The sequence below is a fragment of the Amia ocellicauda genome, chromosome 8 (genome assembly GCF_036373705.1).
Source record: "Amia ocellicauda isolate fAmiCal2 chromosome 8, fAmiCal2.hap1, whole genome shotgun sequence".
Taxonomy (NCBI): Eukaryota; Metazoa; Chordata; class Actinopteri; order Amiiformes; family Amiidae; genus Amia; species Amia ocellicauda.
In genome coordinates, this window is record NC_089857.1 from 9,150,417 (window position 1) to 9,174,644 (window position 24,228).

At 43.5% G+C, this 24,228-nt stretch overlaps 19 non-coding genes and 2 pseudogenes across 19 annotated transcripts; all 21 read right to left on the reverse strand.

Annotated features, from left to right (window-relative positions):
* Positions 1 to 414: 414 nt before the first annotated feature.
* Positions 415 to 533, reverse strand: LOC136758082 (5S ribosomal RNA). Its single transcript, XR_010819885.1, has one exon. It is a non-coding gene; the product is annotated as a 5S ribosomal RNA (ribosomal RNA).
* A 1,055-nt stretch (positions 534 to 1,588) lies between these two features.
* LOC136758083 (5S ribosomal RNA) lies at positions 1,589 to 1,707 on the reverse strand. The gene has a single exon (XR_010819886.1). It is a non-coding gene; the product is annotated as a 5S ribosomal RNA (ribosomal RNA).
* Positions 1,708 to 2,763: 1,056 nt separating this feature from the next.
* LOC136755969 (5S ribosomal RNA) lies at positions 2,764 to 2,882 on the reverse strand. The gene has a single exon (XR_010818077.1). It is a non-coding gene; the product is annotated as a 5S ribosomal RNA (ribosomal RNA).
* Positions 2,883 to 3,948: 1,066 nt separating this feature from the next.
* On the reverse strand, positions 3,949 to 4,067 carry LOC136756078 (5S ribosomal RNA). Its single transcript, XR_010818181.1, has one exon. It is a non-coding gene; the product is annotated as a 5S ribosomal RNA (ribosomal RNA).
* Positions 4,068 to 5,124: 1,057 nt separating this feature from the next.
* On the reverse strand, positions 5,125 to 5,243 carry LOC136757124 (5S ribosomal RNA). The gene has a single exon (XR_010819167.1). It is a non-coding gene; the product is annotated as a 5S ribosomal RNA (ribosomal RNA).
* A 1,066-nt stretch (positions 5,244 to 6,309) lies between these two features.
* Positions 6,310 to 6,418, reverse strand: LOC136757520 (uncharacterized; annotated as a pseudogene).
* Positions 6,419 to 7,473: 1,055 nt separating this feature from the next.
* Positions 7,474 to 7,602, reverse strand: LOC136757632 (uncharacterized; annotated as a pseudogene).
* Positions 7,603 to 8,668: 1,066 nt separating this feature from the next.
* Positions 8,669 to 8,787, reverse strand: LOC136756296 (5S ribosomal RNA). Its single transcript, XR_010818390.1, has one exon. It is a non-coding gene; the product is annotated as a 5S ribosomal RNA (ribosomal RNA).
* Positions 8,788 to 9,842: 1,055 nt separating this feature from the next.
* LOC136756297 (5S ribosomal RNA) lies at positions 9,843 to 9,961 on the reverse strand. Its single transcript, XR_010818391.1, has one exon. It is a non-coding gene; the product is annotated as a 5S ribosomal RNA (ribosomal RNA).
* A 1,066-nt stretch (positions 9,962 to 11,027) lies between these two features.
* LOC136756895 (5S ribosomal RNA) lies at positions 11,028 to 11,146 on the reverse strand. Its single transcript, XR_010818948.1, has one exon. It is a non-coding gene; the product is annotated as a 5S ribosomal RNA (ribosomal RNA).
* Positions 11,147 to 12,212: 1,066 nt separating this feature from the next.
* LOC136756727 (5S ribosomal RNA) lies at positions 12,213 to 12,331 on the reverse strand. The gene has a single exon (XR_010818791.1). It is a non-coding gene; the product is annotated as a 5S ribosomal RNA (ribosomal RNA).
* Positions 12,332 to 13,397: 1,066 nt separating this feature from the next.
* On the reverse strand, positions 13,398 to 13,516 carry LOC136756775 (5S ribosomal RNA). The gene has a single exon (XR_010818836.1). It is a non-coding gene; the product is annotated as a 5S ribosomal RNA (ribosomal RNA).
* A 1,066-nt stretch (positions 13,517 to 14,582) lies between these two features.
* LOC136756896 (5S ribosomal RNA) lies at positions 14,583 to 14,701 on the reverse strand. The gene has a single exon (XR_010818949.1). It is a non-coding gene; the product is annotated as a 5S ribosomal RNA (ribosomal RNA).
* A 1,066-nt stretch (positions 14,702 to 15,767) lies between these two features.
* Positions 15,768 to 15,886, reverse strand: LOC136758084 (5S ribosomal RNA). Its single transcript, XR_010819887.1, has one exon. It is a non-coding gene; the product is annotated as a 5S ribosomal RNA (ribosomal RNA).
* A 1,066-nt stretch (positions 15,887 to 16,952) lies between these two features.
* Positions 16,953 to 17,071, reverse strand: LOC136757278 (5S ribosomal RNA). Its single transcript, XR_010819313.1, has one exon. It is a non-coding gene; the product is annotated as a 5S ribosomal RNA (ribosomal RNA).
* A 1,066-nt stretch (positions 17,072 to 18,137) lies between these two features.
* Positions 18,138 to 18,256, reverse strand: LOC136758085 (5S ribosomal RNA). The gene has a single exon (XR_010819888.1). It is a non-coding gene; the product is annotated as a 5S ribosomal RNA (ribosomal RNA).
* Positions 18,257 to 19,312: 1,056 nt separating this feature from the next.
* On the reverse strand, positions 19,313 to 19,431 carry LOC136756485 (5S ribosomal RNA). The gene has a single exon (XR_010818566.1). It is a non-coding gene; the product is annotated as a 5S ribosomal RNA (ribosomal RNA).
* Positions 19,432 to 20,497: 1,066 nt separating this feature from the next.
* On the reverse strand, positions 20,498 to 20,616 carry LOC136756427 (5S ribosomal RNA). Its single transcript, XR_010818512.1, has one exon. It is a non-coding gene; the product is annotated as a 5S ribosomal RNA (ribosomal RNA).
* A 1,055-nt stretch (positions 20,617 to 21,671) lies between these two features.
* Positions 21,672 to 21,790, reverse strand: LOC136756081 (5S ribosomal RNA). The gene has a single exon (XR_010818184.1). It is a non-coding gene; the product is annotated as a 5S ribosomal RNA (ribosomal RNA).
* A 1,056-nt stretch (positions 21,791 to 22,846) lies between these two features.
* On the reverse strand, positions 22,847 to 22,965 carry LOC136758086 (5S ribosomal RNA). Its single transcript, XR_010819889.1, has one exon. It is a non-coding gene; the product is annotated as a 5S ribosomal RNA (ribosomal RNA).
* A 1,066-nt stretch (positions 22,966 to 24,031) lies between these two features.
* On the reverse strand, positions 24,032 to 24,150 carry LOC136758087 (5S ribosomal RNA). The gene has a single exon (XR_010819890.1). It is a non-coding gene; the product is annotated as a 5S ribosomal RNA (ribosomal RNA).
* Between the last annotated feature and the right edge of the window lie 78 nt (positions 24,151 to 24,228).

Sequence of the window (24,228 nt, forward strand, 5' to 3'; positions counted from 1 at the left end):
TTCATCCCGTTGCATTCACATCCGTGCCTTGAATGAGATTGAATGTGATCTTTGCTCTCAAGTATTTTCCCAAGTTTTACACTTTCGTGCTTTGCATGAATGGGAATGGAACCGTGTGTGTTGAATGAGGCTCCTTGTGAGCACTGAACTTTGTCCGGTGGAGTTCCTTTTTGTGTTGCTGTAATTGTGTCATTTCTCGATGAGAAAGATTAGGCAACATTTAGTCACTTCTAGCCATGATGCTCAATTTATTTACGAATGTACACTAGTTACTAGGGACCGTTTACGTTGGAGAACAAGATCTATTCTATGCCTGTGTATTTGGGGAAGTCAAATCTGAAATAATGATGAAATTGCGTGTATCCAAAGTTAAAACTCGTGATTTGTCGCCCTCTGGTGTGTAAAAGATGCAAAAGCTTACAGCACCTGGTATTCCCAGGCGGTCTCCCATCCAAGTACTGACCAGGCCCGAGCCTGCTTAGCTTCCGAGATCGGACGAGATCGGGCGTATTCAGGCTAGTATGGCCGTAAGCCAGGGAGGCTGTCCCTGACGCTCTACTTAAAGGGAAGGCAATATCCGTTTCTTCCGCTCATACTTGCAATTGAACTGTCTCTCTACTCTAAAGTCCGGGACACACCAGCGCGCCGCAGACAGTCCCTGCTAACACGAAACGTTGTGGCAACGTTGTGCGTTAGCTGGGGTGCCACACCAGACCGGAACTATATATTACAAAACGAACACATTGTCTTGATAAAACAGCTGTAATTGAGTGCCTGACACGCCAGTCAAGCGCAATCTTGAGAAGGTGTGCATTTCAGTAAGGATTTCAATTGACATGCAGTATGAAACTGAAAGGAGGTTGCATCACTATGATGCATAACATTGCATGTATTGTATTTTCAAGTGTGTGCATTCATCCTGTTGTCATTTTGTTTTGAAAGCAGAAGAATCATTCAACAGGTTGCTGAGACAAATGTAAACCAGTAAAACATATGAAGAGAAACAAACCTTGAATATAAGTTCAGTTGTTTAAACATTTGACAAACTATGGTGAGGGGGTAAGAAAACACACAAATCCAGCAGCTCCTGTATTTCAATACACCAGAACCCAATATTATTGGCGAGTCGGGTAGTCCATCATCACAGTTCGAGGGCAGGCATCATTTCAGTAATTTCATCCCGTTGCATTCACATCCGTGCCTTGAATGAGATTGAATGTGATCTTTGCTCTCAAGTATGTTCCCAAGTTTTACACTTTCGTGCTTTGCATGAATGGGAATGGAACCGTGTGTGTTGAATGAAGCTCCTTGTGAGCACTGAACTTTGTCCGGTGGAGTTCCTTTTTGTGTTGCTGTAATTGTGTCATTTCTCGATGAGAAAGATTAGGCAACATTTAGTCACTTCTAGCCATGATGCTCAATTTATTTACGAATGTACCCTAGTTACTAGGGACCGTTTACGTTGGAGAACAAGATCTATTGTATGCCTGTGTATTTGGGGAAGTCAAATCTGAAATAATGATGAAATTGCGTGTATCCAAAGTTAAAACTCGTGATTTGTCGCGCTCTGGTGTGTAAAAGATGCAAAAGCTTACAGCACCTGGTATTCCCAGGCGGTCTCCCATCCAAGTACTGACCAGGCCCGAGCCTGCTTAGCTTCCGAGATCGGACGAGATCGGGCGTATTCAGGCTAGTATGGCCGTAAGCCAGGTAGGCTGTCCCTGACGCTCTACTTAAAGGGATGGTAATATCCGTTTCTGCCGTTCATACTTACAGTTGAACTGTCTCTCTACTCTAAAGCCCGGGACACACCAGCGCGCCGCAGACAGTCCCTGCTAATATGCCACGTTGTGGCAACGTTGTGCGTTAGCTGGGGTGCCACACCAGACCGGAACTATATTTTACAAAACGAACACATTTGTCTTGATAAAACAGCTGTAATTGAGTGCCTGACACGCCAGTCAAGCGAAATCTTGAGAAGGTGTGCATTTCAGTAAGGATTTCAATTGACATGCAGTATGAAACTGAAAGGAGGTTGCATCACTATGATGCATAACATTGCATGTATTGTATTTTCAAGTGTGTGCATTCATCCTGTTGTCATTTTGTTTTGAAAGCAGAAGAATCATTCAACAGGTTGCTGAGACAAATGTAAACCAGTAAAACATATGAAGAGAAACAAACCTTGAATATAAGTTCAGTTGTTTAAACATTTGACAAACTATGGTGAGGGGGTAAGAAAACAAACAAATCCAGCTGCTCCTGTATTTCAATACACCAGAACCCAATATTATTGGCGTGTCGGGTAGTCCATCATCACAGTTCGAGGGCAGGCATCATTTCAGTAATTTCATCCCGTTGCATTCACATCCGTGCCGTGAATGAGATTGAATGTGATCTTTGCTCTCAAGTATGTTCCCAAGTTTTACACTTTCGTGCTTTGCATGAATGGGAATGGAACCGTGTGTGTTGAATGAGGCTCCTTGTGAGCACTGAACTTTGTCCGGTGGAGTTCCTTTTTGTGTTGCTGTAATTGTGTCATTTCTCGATGAGAAAGATTAGGCAACATTTAGTCACTTCTAGCCATGATGCTCAATTTATTTACGAATGTACCCTAGTTACTAGGGACCGTTTACGTTGGAGAACAAGATCTATTGTATGCCTGTGTATTTGGGGAAGTAAAATCTGAAATAATGATGAAATTATGTGTATCCAAAGTTAAAACTCGTGATTTGTCGCCCTCTGGTGTGTAAAAGGTGCAAAAGCTTACAGCACCTGGTATTCCCAGGCGGTCTCCCATCCAAGTACTGACCAGGCCCAAGCCTGCTTGGCTTCCGAGATCGGACGAGATCGGGCGTATTCAGGCTAGTATGGCCGTAAGCCAGGGAGGCTGTCCCTGACGCTCTACTTAAAGGGAAGGCAATATCCGTTTCTGCCGGTCATACTTACAGTTGAACTGTCTCTCTACTCTAAAGCCCGGGACACACCAGCGCGCCGCAGACAGTCCCTGCTAACACGCCACGTTGTGGCAACATTGTGGCAACGTTGTGCGTTAGCTGGGGTGCCACACCAGACCGGAACTATATATTACAAAACGAACACATTGTCTTGATAAAACAGCTGTAATTGAGTGCCTGACACGCCAGTCAAGCGCAATCTTGAGAAGGTGTGCATTTCAGTAAGGATTTCAATTGACATGCAGTATGAAACTGAAAGGAGGTTGCATCACTATGATGCATAACATTGCATGTATTGTATTTTCAAGTGTGTGCATTCATCCTGTTGTCATTTTGTTTTGAAAGCAGAAGAATCATTCAACAGGTTGCTGAGACAAATGTAAACCAGTAAAACATATGAAGAGAAACAAACCTTGAATATAAGTTCAGTTGTTTAAACATTTGACAAACTATGGTGAGGGGGTAAGAAAACACACAAATCCAGCAGCTCCTGTATTTCAATACACCAGAACCCAATATTATTGGCGAGTCGGGTAGTCCATCATCACAGTTCGAGGGCAGGCATCATTTCAGTAATTTCATCCCGTTGCATTCACATCCGTGCCTTGAATGAGATTGAATGTGATCTTTTCTCTCAAGTATGTTCCCAAGTTTTACACTTTCGTGCTTTGCATGAATGGGAATGGAACCGTGTGTGTTGAATGAGGCTCCTTGTGAGCACTGAACTTTGTCCGGTGGAGTTCCTTTTTGTGTTGCTGTAATTGTGTCATTTCTCGATGAGAAAGATTAGGCAACATTTAGTCACTTCTAGCCATGATGCTCAATTTATTTACGAATGTACCCTAGTTACTAGGGACCGTTTACGTTGGAGAACAAGATCTATTGTATGCCTGTGTATTTGGGGAAGTCAAATCTGAAATAATGATGAAATTGCGTGTATCCAAAGTTAAAACTCGTGATTTGTCGCCCTCTGGTGTGTAAAAGATGCAAAAGCTTACAGCACCTGGTATTCCCAGGCGGTCTCCCATCCAAGTACTGACCAGGCCCGAGCCTGCTTAGCTTCCGAGATCGGACGAGATCGGGCATATTCAGGCTAGTATGGCCGTAAGCCAGGGAGGCTCTCCCTGACGCTCTACTTAAAGGGAAGGCAATATCCGTTTCTGCCGCTCATACTTGCAGTTGAACTGTCTCTCTACTCTAAAGTCCGGGACACACCAGCGCGCCGCAGACAGTCCCTGCTAACACGAAACGTTGTGGCAACGTTGTGCGTTAGCTGGGGTGCCACACCAGACCGGAACTATATTTTACAAAACGAACACATTGTCTTGATAATACAGCTGTAATTGAGTGCCTGACACGCCAGTCAAGCGCAATCTTGAGAAGGTGTGCATTTCAGTAAGGATTTCAATTGACATGCAGTATGAAACTGAAAGGAGGTTGCATCACTATGATGCATAACATTGCATGTATTGTATTTTCAAGTGTGCGTGCATTCATCCTGTTGTCATTTTGTTTTGAAAGCAGAAGAATCATTCAACAGGTTGCTGAGACAAATGTAAACCAGTAAAACATATGAAGAGAAACAAACCTTGAATATAAGTTCAGTTGTTTAAACATTTGACAAACTATGGTGAGGGGGTAAGAAAACACACAAATCCAGCAGCTCCTGTATTTCAATACACCAGAACCCAATATTATTGGCGAGTCGGGTAGTCCATCATCACAGTTCGAGGGCAGGCATCATTTCAGTAATTTCATCCCGTTGCATTCACATCCGTGCCTTGAATGAGATTGAATGTGATCTTTGCTCTCAAGTATGTTCCCAAGTTTTACACTTTCGTGCTTTGCATGAATGGGAATGGAACCGTGTGTGTTGAATGAGGCTCCTTGTGAGCACTGAACTTTGTCCGGTGGAGTTCCTTTTTGTGTTGCTGTAATTGTGTCATTTCTCGATGAGAAAGATTATGCAACATTTAGTCACTTCTAGCCATGATGCTCAATTTATTTACGAATGTACCCTAGTTACTAGGGACCGTTTACGTTGGAGAACAAGATCTATTGTATGCCTGTGTATTTGGGGAAGTAAAATCTGAAATAATGATGAAATTGTGTGTATCCAAAGTTAAAACTCGTGATTTTTCGCCCTCTGGTGTGCAAAAGGTGCAAAAGCTTACAGCACCTGGTATTTCCAGGCGGTCTCCCATCCAAGTACTGACCAGGCCCGAGCCTGCTTGGCTTCCGAGATCAGACGAGATCGGGCGTATTCAGGCTAGTATGGCCGTAAGCCAGGGAGGCTGTCCCTGACGCTCTACTTAAAGGGAAGGCAATATCCGTTTCTGCCGTTCATACTTACAGTTGAACTGTCTCTCTACTCTAAAGCCCGGGACACACCAGCGTGCCGCAGACAGTCCCTGCTAACACGCCACGTTGTGGCAACATTGTGGCAACGTTGTGCGTTAGCTGGGGTGCCACACCAGACCGGAACTATATTTTAAAAAACGAACACATTGTCTTGATAAAACAGCTGTAATTGAGTGCTTGACACGCCAGTCAAGCGCAATCTTGAGAAGGTGTGCATTTCAGTAAGGATTTCAATTGACATGCAGTATGAAACTGAAAGGAGGTTGCATCACTATGATGCATAACATTGCATGTATTATATTTTCAAGTGTGTGCATTCATCCTGTTGTCATTTTGTTTTGAAAGCAGAAGAATCATTCAACAGGTTGCTGAGACAAATGTAAACCAGTAAAACATATGAAGAGAAACATACCTTGAATATAAGTTCAGTTGTTTAAACATTTGACAAACTATGGTGAGGGGGTAAGAAAACACACAAATCCAGCAGCTCCTGTATTTCAATACACCAGAACCCAATATTATTGGCGAGTCGGGTAGTCCATCATCACAGTTCGAGGGCAGGCATCATTTCAGTAATTTCATCCCGTTGCATTCACATCCGTGCCTTGATTGAGATTGAATGTGATCTTTGCTCTCAAGTATGTTCCCAAGTTTTACACTTTCGTGCTTTGCATGAATGGGAATGGAACCGTGTGTGTTGAATGAGGCTCCTTGTGAGCACTGAACTTTGTCCGGTGGAGTTCCTTTTTGTGTTGCTGTAATTGTGTCATTTCTCGATGAGACAGATTAGGCAACATTTAGTCACTTCTAGCCATGATGCTCAATTTATTTACGAATGTACCCTAGTTACTAGGGACCGTTTACGTTGGAGAACAAGATCTATTGTATGCCTGTGTATTTGGGGAAGTCAAATCTGAAATAATGATGAAATTGCGTGTATCCAAAGTTAAAACTCGTGATTTGTCGCCCTCTGGTGTGTAAAAGATGCAAAAGCTTACAGCACCTGGTATTCCCAGGCGGTCTCCCATCCAAGTACTAACCAGGCCCGAGCCTGCTTAGCTTCCGAGATCGGGCGTATTCAGGCTAGTATGGCCGTAAGCCAGGGAGGCTGTCCCTGACCCTCTACTTAAAGGGAAGGCAATATCCGTTTCTGCCACTCATACTTGCAGTTGAACTGTTTCTCTACTCTAAAGTCCGGGACACACCAGCACGCTGCAGACAGTCCCTGCTAACACGAAACGTTGTGGCAACGTTGTGCGTTAGCTGGGGTGCCACACCAGACCGGAACTATATTTTACAAAACGAACACATTGTCTTGATAATACAGCTGTAATTGAGTGCCTGACACGCCAGTCAAGCGCAATCTTGAGAAGGTGTGCATTTCAGTAAGGATTTCAATTGACATGCAGTATGAAACTGAAAGGAGGTTGCATCACTATGATGCATAACATTGCATGTATTGTATTTTCAAGTGTGTGCATTCATCCTGTTGTCATTTTGTTTTGAAAGCAGAAGAATCATTCAACAGATTGCTGAGACAAATGTAAACCAGTAAAACATATGAAGAGAAATCAACCTTGAATATAAGTTCAGTTGTTTAAACATTTGACAAACTATGGTGAGGGGGTAAGAAAACACACAAATCCAGCAGCTCCTGTATTTCAATACACAAGAACCCAATATTATTGGCGAGTCGGGTAGTCCATCATCACAGTTCGAGGGCAGGCATCATTTCAGTAATTTCATCCCGTTGCATTCACATCCGTGCCTTGAATGAGATTGAATGTGATCTTTGCTCTCAAGTATGTTCCCAAGTTTTACACTTTCGTGCTTTGCATGAATGGGAATGGAACCGTGTGTGTTGAATGAGGCTCCTTGTGAGCACTGAACTCTGTCCGGTGGAGTTCCTTTTTGTGTTGCTGTAATTGTGTCATTTCTCGATGAGAAAGATTAGGCAACATTTAGTCACTTCTAGCCATGATGCTCAATTTATTTATGAATGTACCCTAGTTACTAGGGACCGTTTACGTTGGAGAACAAGATCTATTGTATGCCTGTGTATTTGGGGAAGTCAAATCTGAAATAATGATGAAATTGCGTGTATCCAAAGTTAAAACTCGTGATTTGTCGCCCTCTGGTGTGTAAAAGATGCAAAAGCTTGCAGCTCCTGGTATTCCCAGGCGGTCTCCCATCCAAGTACTGACCAGGCCCGAGCCTGCTTAGCTTCCGAGATCGGACGAGATCGGACGAGATCGGGCGTATTCAGGCTAGTATGGCCGTAAGCCAGGGAGGCTGTCCCTGACGCTCTACTTAAAGGGAAGGCAATATCCGTTTCTGCCGTTCATACTTACAGTTGAACTGTCTCTCTACTCTAAAGCCCGGGACACACCAGCGCGCCGCAGACAGTCCCTGCTAACACGCCACGTTGTGGCAACATTGTGGCAACGTTGTGCGTTAGCTGGGGTGCCACACCAGACCGGAAATATATTTTACAAAACGAACACATTCTCTTGATAAAACAGCTGTAATTGAGTGCCTGACACGCCAGTCAAGCGCAATCTTGAGAAGGTGTGCATTTCAGTAAGGATTTCAATTGACATGCAGTATGAAACTGAAAGGAGGTTGCATCACTATGATGCATAACATTGCATGTATTGTATTTTCAAGTGTGTGCATTCATCCTGTTGTCATTTTGTTTTGAAAGCAGAAGAATCATTCAACAGGTTGCTGAGACAAATGTAAACCAGTAAAACAAATGAAGAGAAACAAACCTTGAATATAAGTTCAGTTGTTTAAACATTTGACAAACTATGGTGAGGGGGTAAGAAAACACACAAATCCAGCAGCTCCTGTATTTCAATACACCAGAACCCAATATTATTGGCGAGTCGGGTAGTCCATCATCACAGTTCGAGGGCAGGCATCATTTCAGTAATTTCATCCCGTTGCATTCACATCCGTGCCTTGAATGAGATTGAATGTGATCTTTGCTCTCAAGTATTTTCCCAAGTTTTACACTTTCGTGCTTTGCATGAATGGGAATGGAACCGTGTGTGTTGAATGAGGCTCCTTGTGAGCACTGAACTTTGTCCGGTGGAGTTCCTTTTTGTGTTGCTGTAATTGTGTCATTTCTCGATGAGAAAGATTAGGCAACATTTAGTCACTTCTAGCCATGATGCTCAATTTATTTACGAATGTACACTAGTTACTAGGGACCGTTTACGTTGGAGAACAAGATCTATTCTATGCCTGTGTATTTGGGGAAGTCAAATCTGAAATAATGATGAAATTGCGTGTATCCAAAGTTAAAACTCGTGATTTGTCGCCCTCTGGTGTGTAAAAGATGCAAAAGCTTACAGCACCTGGTATTCCCAGGCGGTCTCCCATGCAAGTACTGACCAGGCCCGAGCCTGCTTAGCTTCCGAGATCGGACGAGATCGGGCGTATTCAGGCTAGTATGGCCGTAAGCCAGGGAGGCTGTCCCTGACCCTCTACTTAAAGGGAAGGCAATATCCGTTTCTGCCGCTCATACTTGCAATTGAACTGTCTCTCTACTCTAAAGTCCGGGACACACCAGCGCGCCGCAGACAGTCCCTGCTAACACGAAACGTTGTGGCAACGTTGTGCGTTAGCTGGGGTGCCACACCAGACCGGAACTATATATTACAAAACGAACACATTGTCTTGATAAAACAGCTGTAATTGAGTGCCTGACACGCCAGTCAAGCGCAATCTTGAGAAGGTGTGCATTTCAGTAAGGATTTCAATTGACATGCAGTATGAAACTGAAAGGAGGTTGCATCACTATGATGCATAACATTGCATGTATTGTATTTTCAAGTGTGTGCATTCATCCTGTTGTCATTTTGTTTTGAAAGCAGAAGAATCATTCAACAGGTTGCTGAGACAAATGTAAACCAGTAAAACATATGAAGAGAAACAAACCTTGAATATAAGTTCAGTTGTTTAAACATTTGACAAACTATGGTGAGGGGGTAAGAAAACACACAAATCCAGCAGCTCCTGTATTTCAATACACCAGAACCCAATATTATTGGCGAGTCGGGTAGTCCATCATCACAGTTCGAGGGCAGGCATCATTTCAGTAATTTCATCCCGTTGCATTCACATCCGTGCCTTGAATGAGATTGAATGTGATCTTTGCTCTCAAGTATGTTCCCAAGTTTTACACTTTCGTGCTTTGCATGAATGGGAATGGAACCGTGTGTGTTGAATGAGGCTCCTTGTGAGCACTGAACTTTGTCCGGTGGAGTTCCTTTTTGTGTTGCTGTAATTGTGTCATTTCTCGAAGAGAAAGATTAGGCAACATTTAGTCACTTCTAGCCATGATGCTCAATTTATTTACGAATATACACTAGTTACTAGGGACCGTTTACGTTGGAGAACAAGATCTATTCTATGCCTGTGTATTTGGGGAAGTCAAATCTGAAATAATGATGAAATTGCGTGTATCCAAAGTTAAAACTCGTGATTTGTCGCCCTCTGGTGTGTAAAAGATGCAAAAGCTTACAGCACCTGGTATTCCCAGGCGGTCTCCCATGCAAGTACTGACCAGGCCCGAGCCTGCTTAGCTTCCGAGATCGGACGAGATCGGGCGTATTCAGGCTAGTATGGCCGTAAGCCAGGGAGGCTGTCCCTGACGCTCTACTTAAAGGGAAGGCAATATCCGTTTCTGCCGTTCATACTTACAGTTGAACTGTCTCTCTACTCTAAAGCCCGGGACACACCAGCGCGCCGCAGACAGTCCCTGCTAACACGCCACGTTGTGGCAACATTGTGGCAACGTTGTGCGTTAGCTGGGGTGCCACACCAGACCGGAACTATATATTACAAAACGAACACATTCTCTTGATAAAACAGCTGTAATTGAGTGCCTGACACGCCAGTCAAGCGCAATCTTGAGAAGGTGTGCATTTCAGTAAGGATTTCAATTGACATGCAGTATGAAACTGAAAGGAGGTTGCATCACTATGATGCATAACATTGCATGTATTGTATTTTCAAGTGTGTGCATTCATCCTGTTGTCATTTTGTTTTGAAAGCAGAAGAATCATTCAACAGGTTGCTGAGACAAATGTAAACCAGTAAAACATATGAAGAGAAACAAACCTTGAATATAAGTTCAGTTGTTTAAACATTTGACAAACTATGGTGAGGGGGTAAGAAAACACACAAATCCAGCAGCTCCTGTATTTCAATACACCAGAACCCAATATTATTGGCGAGTCGGGTAGTCCATCATCACAGTTCGAGGGCAGGCATCATTTCAGTAATTTCATCCCGTTGCATTCACATCCGTGCCTTGAATGAGATTGAATGTGATCTTTGCTCTCAAGTATGTTCCCAAGTTTTACACTTTCGTGCTTTGCATGAATGGGAATGGAACCGTGTGTGTTGAATGAGGCTCCTTGTGAGCACTGAACTTTGTCCGGTGGAGTTCCTTTTTGTGTTGCTGTAATTGTGTCATTTCTCGATGAGAAAGATTAGGCAACATTTAGTCACTTCTAGCCATGATGCTCAATTTATTTACGAATGTACCCTAGTTACTAGGGACCGTTTACGTTGGAGAACAAGATCTATTGTATGCCTGTGTATTTGGGGAAGTCAAATCTGAAATAATGATGAAATTGCGTGTATCCAAAGTTAAAACTCGTGATTTGTCGCCCTCTGGTGTGTAAAAGATGCAAAAGCTTACAGCACCTGGTATTCCCAGGCGATCTCCCATCCAAGTACTGACCAGGCCCGAGCCTGCTTGGCTTCCGAGATCGGACGAGATCGGGCGTATTCAGGCTAGTATGGCCGTAAGCCAGGGAGGCTGTCCCTGACGCTCTACTTAAAGGGAAGGCAATATCCGTTTCTGCCGCTCATACTTGCAAATTAACTGTCTCTCTACTCTAAAGTCCGGGACACACCAGCGCGCCGCAGACAGTCCCTGCTAACACGAAACGTTGTGGCAACATTGTGGCAACGTTGTGCGTTAGCTGGGGTGCCACACCAGACCGGAACTATATATTACAAAACGAACACATTGTATTGATAAAACAGCTGTAATTGAGTGCCTGACACGCCAGTCAAGCGCAATCTTGAGAAGGTGTGCATTTCAGTAAGGATTTCAATTGACATGCAGTATGAAACTGAAAGGAGGTTGCATCACTATGATGCATAACATTGCATGTATTGTATTTTCAAGTGTGTGCATTCATCCTGTTGTCATTTTGTTTTGAAAGCAGAAGAATCATTCAACAGGTTGCTGAGACAAATGTAAACCAGTAAAACATATGAAGAGAAACAAACCTTGAATATAAGTTCAGTTGTTTAAACATTTGACAAACTATGGTGAGGGGGTAAGAAAACACACAAATCCAGCAGCTCCTGTATTTCAATACACCAGAACCCAATATTATTGGCGAGTCGGGTAGTCCATCATCACAGTTCGAGGGCAGGCATCATTTCAGTAATTTCATCCCGTTGCATTCTCATCCGTGCCTTGAATGAGATTGAATGTGATCTTTGCTCTCAAGTATGTTCCCAAGTTTTACACTTTCGTGCTTTGCATGAATGGGAATGGAACCGTGTGTGTTGAATGAGGCTCCTTGTGAGCACTGAACTTTGTCCGGTGGAGTTCCTTTTTGTGTTGCTGTAATTGTGTCATTTCTCGATGAGAAAGATTAGGCAACATTTAGTCACTTCTAGCCATGATGCTCAATTTATTTACGAATGTACCCTAGTTACTAGGGACCGTTTACGTTGGAGAACAAGATCTATTGTATGCCTGTGTATTTGGGGAAGTCAAATCTGAAATAATGATGAAATTGCGTGTATCCAAAGTTAAAACTCGTGATTTGTCGCCCTCTGGTGTGTAAAAGATGCAAAAGCTTACAGCACCTGGTATTCCCAGGCGGTCTCCCATCCAAGTACTGACCAGGCCCGAGCCTGCTTAGTTTCCGAGATCGGACGAGATCGGGCGTATTCAGGCTAGTATGGCCGTAAGCCATGGAGGCTGTCCCTGACGCTCTACTTAAAGGGAAGGCAATATTCATTTCCGCCGTTCATACTTACAGTTGAACTGTCTCTCTACTCTAAAGCCCGGGACACACCAGCGCGCCGCAGACAGTCCCTGCTAACACGCCACGTTGTGGCAACATTGTGGCAACGTTGTGCGTTAGCTGGGGTGCCACACCAGACCGGAACTATATATTACAAAACGAACACATTGTCTTGATAATACAGCTGTAATTGAGTGCCTGACACGCCAGTCAAGCGCAATCTTGAGAAGGTGTGCATTTCAGTAAGGATTTCAATTGACATGCAGTATGAAACTGAAAGGAGGTTGCATCACTATGATGCATAACATTGCATGTATTGTATTTTCAAGTGTGTGCATTCATCCTGTTGTCATTTTGTTTTGAAAGCAGAAGAATCATTCAACAGGTTGCTGAGACAAATGTAAACCAGTAAAACATATGAAGAGAAACAAACCTTGAATATAAGTTCAGTTGTTTAAACATTTGACAAACTATGGTGAGGGGGTAAGAAAACACACAAATCCAGCAGCTCCTGTATTTCAATACACCAGAACCCAATATTATTGGCGAGTCGGGTAGTCCATCATCACAGTTCGAGGGCAGGCATCATTTCAGTAATTTCATCCCGTTGCATTCACATCCGTGCCTTGAATGAGATTGAATGTGATCTTTGCTCTCAAGTATGTTCCCAAGTTTTACACTTTCGTGCTTTGCATGAATGGGAATGGAACCGTGTGTGTTGAATGAGGCTCCTTGTGAGCACTGAACTTTGTCCGGTGGAGTTCCTTTTTGTGTTGCTGTAATTGTGTCATTTCTCGATGAGAAAGATTAGGCAACATTTAGTCACTTCTAGCCATGATGCTCAATTTATTTACGAATGTACCCTAGTTACTAGGGACCGTTTACGTTGGAGAACAAGATCTATTGTATGCCTGTGTATTTGGGGAAGTCAAATCTGAAATAATGATGAAATTGCGTGTATCCAAAGTTAAAACTCGTGATTTGTCGCCCTCTGGTGTGTAAAAGATGCAAAAGCTTACAGCACCTGGTATTCCCAGGCGGTCTCCCATGCAAGTACTGACCAGGCCCGAGCCTGCTTAGCTTCCGAGATCGGACGAGATCGGGCGTATTCAGACTAGTATGGCCGTAAGCCAGGAATGCTGTCCCTGACGCTCTACTTAAAGGGAAGGCAATATCCGTTTCTGCCGTTCATACTTACAGTTGAACTGTCTCTCTACTCTAAAGCCCGGGACACACCAGCGCGCCGCAGACAGTCCCTGCTAACACGCCACGTTGTGGCAACATTGTGGCAACGTTGTGCGTTAGCTGGGGTGCCACACCAGACCGGAACTATATTTTACAAAACGAACACATTGTCTTGATAATACAGCTGTAATTGAGTGCCTGACATGCCAGTCAAGCGCAATCTTGAGAAGGTGTGCATTTCAGTAAGGATTTCAATTGACATGCAGTATGAAACTGAAAGGAGGTTGCATCACTATGATGCATAACATTGCATGTATTGTATTTTCAAGTGTGTGCATTCATCCTGTTGTCATTTTGTTTTGAAAGCAGAAGAATCATTCAACAGGTTGCTGAGACAAATGTAAACCAGTAAAACATATGAAGAGAAACAAACCTTGAATATAAGTTCAGTTGTTTAAACATTTGACAAACTATGGTGAGGGGGTAAGAAAACACACAAATCCAGCAGCTCCTGTATTTCAATACACCAGAACCCAATATTATTGGCGAGTCGGGTAGTCCATCATCACAGTTCGAGGGCAGGCATCTTTTCAGTAATTTCATCCCGTTGCATTCACATCCGTGCCTTGAATGAGATTGAATGTGATCTTTGCTCTCAAGTATGTTCCCAAGTTTTACACTTTCGTGCTTTGCATGAATGGGAATGGAACCGTGTGTGTTGAATGAGGCTCCTTGTGAGCACTGATCTTTGTCCGGTGGAGTTCCTTTTTGTGTTGCTGTAATTGTGTCATTTCTCGATGAGAAAGATTAGGCAACATTTAGTCACTTCTAGCCATGATGCTCAATTTATTTACGAATGTACCCTAGTTACTAGGGACCGTTTACGTTGGAGAACAAGATCTATTGTATGCCTGTGTATTTGGGGAAGTCAAATCTGAAATAATGATGAAATTGCGTGTATCCAAAGTTAAAACTCGTGATTTGTCGCCCTCTGGTGTGTAAAAGATGCAAAAGCTTACAGCACCTGGTATTCCCAGGCGATCTCCCATCCAAGTACTGACCAGGCCCGAGCCTGCTTGGCTTCCGAGATCGGACGAGATCGGGCGTATTCAGGCTAGTATGGCCGTAAGCCAGGGAGGCTGTCCCTGACGCTCTACTTAAAGGGAAGGCAATATCCGTTTCTGCCGCTCATACTTGCAAATTAACTGTCTCTCTACTCTAAAGTCCGGGACACACCAGCGCGCCGCAGACAGTCCCTGCTAACACGAAACGTTGTGGCAACATTGTGGCAACGTTGTGCGTTAGCTGGGGTGCCACACCAGACCGGAACTATATATTACAAAACGAACACATTGTATTGATAAAACAGCTGTAATTGAGTGCCTGACACGCCAGTCAAGCGCAATCTTGAGAAGGTGTGCATTTCAGTAAGGATTTCAATTGACATGCAGTATGAAACTGAAAGGAGGTTGCATCACTATGATGCATAACATTGCATGTATTGTATTTTCAAGTGTGTGCATTCATCCTGTTGTCATTTTGTTTTGAAAGCAGAAGAATCATTCAACAGGTTGCTGAGACAAATGTAAACCAGTAAAACATATGAAGAGAAACAAACCTTGAATATAAGTTCAGTTGTTTAAACATTTGACAAACTATGGTGAGGGGGTAAGAAAACACACAAATCCAGCAGCTCCTGTATTTCAATACACCAGAACCCAATATTATTGGCGAGTCGGGTAGTCCATCATCACAGTTCGAGGGCAGGCATCATTTCAGTAATTTCATCCCGTTGCATTCTCATCCGTGCCTTGAATGAGATTGAATGTGATCTTTGCTCTCAAGTATGTTCCCAAGTTTTACACTTTCGTGCTTTGCATGAATGGGAATGGAACCGTGTGTGTTGAATGAGGCTCCTTGTGAGCACTGAACTTTGTCCGGTGGAGTTCCTTTTTGTGTTGCTGTAATTGTGTCATTTCTCGATGAGAAAGATTAGGCAACATTTAGTCACTTCTAGCCATGATGCTCAATTTATTTACGAATGTACCCTAGTTACTAGGGACCGTTTACGTTGGAGAACAAGATCTATTGTATGCCTGTGTATTTGGGGAAGTCAAATCTGAAATAATGATGAAATTGCGTGTATCCAAAGTTAAAACTCGTGATTTGTCGCCCTCTGGTGTGTAAAAGATGCAAAAGCTTACAGCACCTGGTATTCCCAGGCGGTCTCCCATCCAAGTACTGACCAGGCCCGAGCCTGCTTAGCTTCCGAGATCGGACGAGATCGGGCGTATTCAGGCTAGTATGGCCGTAAGCCATGGAGGCTGTCCCTGACGCTCTACTTAAAGGGAAGGCAATATTCATTTCCGCCGTTCATACTTACAGTTGAACTGTCTCTCTACTCTAAAGCCCGGGACACACCAGCGCGCCGCAGACAGTCCCTGCTAACACGCCACGTTGTGGCAACATTGTGGCAACGTTGTGCGTTAGCTGGGGTGCCACACCAGACCGGAACTATATATTACAAAACGAACACATTGTCTTGATAATACAGCTGTAATTGAGTGCCTGACACGCCAGTCAAGCGCAATCTTGAGAAGGTGTGCATTTCAGTAAGGATTTCAATTGACATGCAGTATGAAACTGAAAGGAGGTTGCATCACTATGATGCATAACATTGCATGTATTGTATTTTCAAGTGTGTGCATTCATCATGTTGTCATTTTGTTTTGAAAGCAGAAGAATCATTCAACAGGTTGCTGAGACAAATGTAAACCAGTAAAACATATGAAGAGAAACAAACCTTGAATATAAGTTCAGTTGTTTAAACATTTGACAAACTATGGTGAGGGGGTAAGAAAACACACAAATCCAGCAGCTCCTGTATTTCAATACACCAGAACCCAATATTATTGGCGAGTCGGGTAGTCCATCATCACAGTTCGAGGGCAGGCATCATTTCAGTAATTTCATCCCGTTGCATTCACATCCGTGCCTTGAATGAGATTGAATGTGATCTTTGCTCTCAAGTATGTTCCCAAGTTTTACACTTTCGTGCTTTGCATGAATGGGAATGGAACCGTGTGTGTTGAATGAGGCTCCTTGTGAGCACTGAACTTTGTCCGGTGGAGTTCCTTTTTGTGTTGCTGTAATTGTGTCATTTCTCGATGAGAAAGATTAGGCAACATTTAGTCACTTCTAGCCATGATGCTCAATTTATTTACGAATGTACCCTAGTTACTAGGGACCGTTTACGTTGGAGAACAAGATCTATTGTATGCCTGTGTATTTGGGGAAGTCAAATCTGAAATAATGATGAAATTGCGTGTATCCAAAGTTAAAACTCGTGATTTGTCGCCCTCTGGTGTGTAAAAGATGCAAAAGCTTACGGGACCTGGTATTCCCAGGCGGTCTCCCATGCAAGTACTGACCAGGCCCGAGCCTGCTTAGCTTCCGAGATCGGACGAGATCGGGCGTATTCAGACTAGTATGGCCGTAAGCCAGGAATGCTGTCCCTGACGCTCTACTTAAAGGGAAGGCAATATCCGTTTCTGCCGTTCATACTTACAGTTGAACTGTCTCTCTACTCTAAAGCCCGGGACACACCAGCGCGCCGCAGACAGTCCCTGCTAACACGCCACGTTGTGGCAACATTGTGGCAACGTTGTGCGTTAGCTGGGGTGCCACACCAGACCGGAACTATATTTTACAAAACGAACACATTGTCTTGATAATACAGCTGTAATTGAGTGCCTGACATGCCAGTCAAGCGCAATCTTGAGAAGGTGTGCATTTCAGTAAGGATTTCAATTGACATGCAGTATGAAACTGAAAGGAGGTTGCATCACTATGATGCATAACATTGCATGTATTGTATTTTCAAGTGTGTGCATTCATCCTGTTGTCATTTTGTTTTGAAAGCAGAAGAATCATTCAACAGGTTGCTGAGACAAATGTAAACCAGTAAAACATATGAAGAGAAACAAACCTTGAATATAAGTTCAGTTGTTTAAACATTTGACAAACTATGGTGAGGGGGTAAGAAAACACACAAATCCAGCAGCTCCTGTATTTCAATACACCAGAACCCAATATTATTGGCGAGTCGGGTAGTCCATCATCACAGTTCGAGGGCAGGCATCTTTTCAGTAATTTCATCCCGTTGCATTCACATCCGTGCCTTGAATGAGATTGAATGTGATCTTTGCTCTCAAGTATGTTCCCAAGTTTTACACTTTCGTGCTTTGCATGAATGGGAATGGAACCGTGTGTGTTGAATGAGGCTCCTTGTGAGCACTGATCTTTGTCCGGTGGAGTTCCTTTTTGTGTTGCTGTAATTGTGTCATTTCTCGATGAGAAAGATTAGGCAACATTTAGTCACTTCTAGCCATGATGCTCAATTTATTTACGAATGTACCCTAGTTACTAGGGACCGTTTACGTTGGAGAACAAGATCTATTGTATGCCTGTGTATTTGGGGAAGTCAAATCTGAAATAATGATGAAATTGCGTGTATCCAAAGTTAAAACTCGTGATTTGTCGCGCTCTGGTGTGTAAAAGATGCAAAAGCTTACAGCACCTGGTATTCCCAGGCGGTCTCCCATCCAAGTACTGACCAGGCCCGAGCCTGCTTAGCTTCCGAGATCGGACGAGATCGGGCGTATTCAGGCTAGTATGGCCGTAAGCCAGGGAGGCTGTCCCTGACGCTCTACTTAAAGGGATGGCAATATCCGTTTCTGCCGTTCATACTTACAGTTGAACTGTCTCTCTACTCTAAAGCCCGGGACACACCAGCGCGCCGCAGACAGTCCCTGCTAATATGCCACGTTGTGGCAACGTTGTGCGTTAGCTGGGGTGCCACACCAGACCGGAACTATATTTTACAAAACGAACACATTTGTCTTGATAAAACAGCTGTAATTGAGTGCCTGACACGCCAGTCAAGCGCAATCTTGAGAAGGTGTGCATTTCAGTAAGGATTTCAATTGACATGCAGTATGAAACTGAAAGGAGGTTGCATCACTATGATGCATAACATTGCATGTATTGTATTTTCAAGTGTGTGCATTCATCTTGTTGTCATTTTGTTTTGAAAGCAGAAGAATCATTCAACAGGTTGCTGAGACAAATGTAAACCAGTAAAACATATGAAGAGAAACAAACCTTGAATATAAGTTCAGTTGTTTAAACATTTGACAAACTATGGTGAGGGGGTAAGAAAACACACAAATCCAGCAGCTCCTGTATTTCAATACACCAGAACCCAATATTATTGGCGAGTCGGGTAGTCCATCATCACAGTTCGAGGGCAGGCATCATTTCAGTAATTTCATCCCGTTGCATTCACATCCGTGCCTTGAATGAGATTGAATGTGATCTTTGCTCTCAAGTATGTTCCCAAGTTTTACACTTTCGTGCTTTGCATGAATGGGAATGGAACCATGTGTGTTGAATGAGGCTCCTTGTGAGCACTGAACTTTGTCCGGTGGAGTTCCTTTTTGTGTTGCTGTAATTGTGTCATTTCTCGATGAGAAAGATTAGGCAACATTTAGTCACTTCTAGCCATGATGCTCAATTTATTTATGAATGTACCCTAGTTACTAGGGACCGTTTACGTTGGAGAACAAGATCTATTGTATGCCTGTGTATTTGGGGAAGTCAAATCTGAAATAATGATGAAATTGCGTGTATCCAAAGTTAAAACTTGTGATTTGTCGCCCTCTGGTGTGTAAAAGATGCAAAAGCTTACAGCACCTGGTATTCCCAGGCGGTCTCCCATCCAAGTACTGACCAGGCCCGAGCCTGCTTAGCTTCCGAGATCGGACGAGATCGGGCGTATTCGGGCTAGTATGGCCGTAAGCCAGGGAGGCTGTCCCTGACGCTCTACTTAAAGGGAAGGCAATATCCGTTTCTGCCGTTCATACTTACAGTTGAACTGTCTCTCTACTCTAAAGCCCGGGACACACCAGCGCGCCGCAGACAGTCCCTGCTAACACGCCACGTTGTGGCAACATTGTGGCAACGTTGTGCGTTAGCTGGGGTGCCACACCAGACCGGAAATATATATTACAAAACGAACACATTCTCTTGATAAAACAGCTGTAATTGAGTGCCTGACACGCCAGTCAAGCGCAATCTTGAGAAGGTGTGCATTTCAGTAAGGATTTCAATTGACATGCAGTATGAAACTGAAAGGAGGTTGCATCACTATGATGCATAACATTGCATGTATTGTATTTTCAAGTGTGTGCATTCATCCTGTTGTCATTTTGTTTTGAAAGCAGAAGAATCATTCAACAGGTTGCTGAGACAAATGTAAACCAGTAAAACATATGAAGAGAAACAAACCTTGAATATAAGTTCAGTTGTTTAAACATTTGACAAACTATGGTGAGGGGGTAAGAAAACACACAAATCCAGCAGCTCCTGTATTTCAATACACCAGAACCCAATATTATTGGCGAGTCGGGTAGTCCATCATCACAGTTCGAGGGCAGGCATCATTTCAGTAATTTCATCCCGTTGCATTCACATCCGTGCCTTGAATGAGATTGAATGTGATCTTTGCTCTCAAGTATGTTCCCAAGTTTTACATTTTCGTGCTTTGCATGAATGGGAATGGAACCGTGTGTGTTGAATGAGGCTCCTTGTGAGCACTGAACTTTGTCCGGTGGAGTTCCTTTTTGTGTTGCTGTAATTGTGTCATTTCTCGATGAGAAAGATTAGGCAACATTTAGTCACTTCTAGCCATGATGCTCAATTTATTTACGAATGTACACTAGTTTCTAGGGACCGTTTACGTTGGAGAACAAGATCTATTCTATGCCTGTGTATTTGGGGAAGTCAAATCTGAAATAATGATGAAATTGCGTGTATCCAAAGTTAAAACTCGTGATTTGTCGCCCTCTGGTGTGTAAAAGATGCAAAAGCTTACAGCACCTGGTATTCCCAGGCAGTCTCCCATCCAAGTACTGACCAGGCCCGAGCCTGCTTAGCTTCCGAGATCGGACGAGATCGGGCGTATTCAGGCTAGTATGGCCGTAAGCCAGGGAGGCTGTCCCTGACGCTCTACTTAAAGGGAAGGCAATATCCGTTTCTTCCGCTCATACTTGCAATTGAACTGTCTCTCTACTCTAAAGTCCGGGACACACCAGCGCGCTGCAGACAGTCCCTGCTAACACGAAACGTTGTGGCAACGTTGTGCGTTAGCTGGGGTGCCACACCAGACCGGAACTATATATTACAAAACGAACACATTGTCTTGATAAAACAGCTGTAATTGAGTGCCTGACACGCCAGTCAAGTGCAATCTTGAGAAGGTGTGCATTTCAGTAAGGATTTCAATTGACATGCAGTATGAAACTGAAAGGAGGTTGCATCACTATGATGCATAACATTGCATGTATTGTATTTTCAAGTGTGTGCATTCATCCTGTTGTCATTTTGTTTTGAAAGCAGAAGAATCATTCAACAGGTTGCTGAGACAAATGTAAACCAGTAAAACATATGAAGAGAAACAAACCTTGAATATAAGTTCAGTTGTTTAAACATTTGACAAACTATGGTGAGGGGGTAAGAAAACACACAAATCCAGCAGCTCCTGTATTTCAATACACCAGAACCCAATATTATTGGCGAGTCGGGTAGTCCATCATCACAGTTCGAGGGCAGGCATCATTTCAGTAATTTCATCCCGTTGCATTCACATCCGTGCCTTGAATGAGATTGAATGTGATCTTTGCTCTCAAGTATGTTCCCAAGTTTTACACTTTCGTGCTTTGCATGAATGGGAATGGAACCGTGTGTGTTGAATGAAGCTCCTTGTGAGCACTGAACTTTGTCCGGTGGAGTTCCTTTTTGTGTTGCTGTAATTGTGTCATTTCTCGATGAGAAAGATTAGGCAACATTTAGTCACTTCTAGCCATGATGCTCAATTTATTTACGAATGTACCCTAGTTACTAGGGACCGTTTACGTTGGAGAACAAGATCTATTGTATGCCTGTGTATTTGGGGAAGTCAAATCTGAAATAATGATGAAATTGCGTGTATCCAAAGTTAAAACTCGTGATTTGTCGCCCTCTGGTGTGTAAAAGATGCAAAAGCTTACAGCACCTGGTATTCCCAGGCGGTCTCCCATCCAAGTACTGACCAGACCTGAGCCTGCTTAGCTTCCGAGATCGGACGAGATCGGGCGTATTCAGGCTAGTATGGCCGTAAGCCAGGGAGGCTGTCCCTGACGCTCTACTTAAAGGGAAGGCAATATCCGTTTCTGCCGTTCATACTTACAGTTGAACTGTCTCTCTACTCTAAAGCCCGGGACACACCAGCGCGCCGCAGACAGTCCCTGCTAATATGCCACGTTGTGGCAACGTTGTGCGTTAGCTGGGGTGCCACACCAGACCGGAACTATATTTTACAAAACGAACACATTTGTCTTGATAAAACAGCTGTAATTGAGTGCCTGACACGCCAGTCAAGCGCAATCTTGAGAAGGTGTGCATTTCAGTAAGGATTTCAATTGACATGCAGTATGAAACTGAAAGGAGGTTGCATCACTATGATGCATAACATTGCATGTATTGTATTTTCAAGTGTGTGCATTCATCCTGTTGTCATTTTGTTTTGAAAGCAGAAGAATCATTCAACAGGTTGCTGAGACAAATGTAAACCAGTAAAACATATGAAGAGAAACAAACCTTGAATATAAGTTCAGTTGTTTAAACATTTGACAAACTATGGTGAGGGGGTAAGAAAACACACAAATCCAGCAGCTCCTGTATTTCAATACACCAGAACCCAATATTATTGGCGAGTCGGGTAGTCCATCATCACAGTTCGAGGGCAGGCATCATTTCAGTAATTTCATCCCGTTGCATTCACATCCGTGCCTTGAATGAGATTGAATGTGATCTTTGCTCTCAAGTATGTTCCCAAGTTTTACACTTTCGTGCTTTACATGAATGGGAATGGAACCGTGTGTGTTGAATGAGGCTCCTTGTGAGCACTGAACTTTGTCCGGTGGAGTTCCTTTTTGTGTTGCTGTAATTGTGTCATTTCTCGATGAGAAAGATTAGGCAACATTTAGTCACTTCTAGCCATGATGCTCAATTTATTTACGAATGTACCCTAGTTACTAGGGACCGTTTACGTTGGAGAACAAGATCTATTGTATGCCTGTGTATTTGGGGAAGTCAAATCTGAAATAATGATGAAATTGCGTGTATCCAAAGTTAAAACTCGTGATTTGTCGCGCTCTGGTGTGTAAAAGATGCAAAAGCTTACAGCACCTGGTATTCCCAGGCGGTCTCCCATCCAAGTACTGACCAGGCCCGAGCCTGCTTAGCTTCCGAGATCGGACGAGATCGGGCGTATTCAGGCTAGTATGGCCGTAAGCCAGGGAGGCTGTCCCTGACGCTCTACTTAAAGGGAAGGCAATATCCGTTTCTGCCGTTCATACTTACAGTTGAACTGTCTCTCTACTCTAAAGCCCGGGACACACCAGCGCGCCGCAGACAGTCCCTGCTAACACGCCACGTTGTGGCAACATTGTGGCAACGTTGTGCGTTAGCTGGGGTGCCACACCAGACCGGAACTATATATTACAAAACGAACACATTGTCTTGATAAAACAGCTGTAATTGAGTGCCTGACACGCCAGTCAAGCGCAATCTTGAGAAGGTGTGCATTTCAGTAAGGATTTGAATTGACATGCAGTATGAAACTGAAAGGAGGTTGCATCACTATGATGCATAACATTGCATGTATTGTATTTTCAAGTGTGTGCATTCATCCTGTTGTCATTTTGTTTTGAAAGCAGAAGAATCATTCAACAGGTTGCTGAGACAAATGTAAACCAGTAAAACATATGAAGAGAAACAAACCTTGAATATAAGTTCAGTTGTTTAAACATTTGACAAACTATGGTGAGGGGGTAAGAAAACACACAAATCCAGCAGCTCCTGTATTTCAATACACCAGAACCCAATATTATTGGCGAGTCGGGTAGTCCATCATCACAGTTCGAGGGCAGGCATCATTTCAGTAATTTCATCCCGTTGCATTCACATCCGTGCCTTGAATGAGATTGAATGTGATCTTTGCTCTCAAGTATGTTCCCAAGTTTTACACTTTCGTGCTTTACATGAATGGGAATGGAACCGTGTGTGTTGAATGAGGCTCCTTGTGAGCACTGAACTTTGTCCGGTGGAGTTCCTTTTTGTGTTGCTGTAATTGTGTCATTTCTCGATGAGAAAGATTAGGCAACATTTAGTCACTTCTAGCCATGATGCTCAATTTATTTACGAATGTACCCTAGTTACTAGGGACCGTTTACGTTGGAGAACAAGATCTATTGTATGCCTGTGTATTTGGGGAAGTCAAATCTGAAATAATGATGAAATTGCGTGTATCCAAAGTTAAAACTCGTGATTTGTCGCGCTCTGGTGTGTAAAAGATGCAAAAGCTTACAGCACCTGGTATTCCCAGGCGGTCTCCCATCCAAGTACTGACCAGGCCCGAGCCTGCTTAGCTTCCGAGATCGGACGAGATCGGGCGTATTCAGGCTAGTATGGCCGTAAGCCAGGGAGGCTGTCCCTGACGCTCTACTTAAAGGGAAGGCAATATCCGTTTCTGCCGTTCATACTTACAGTTGAACTGT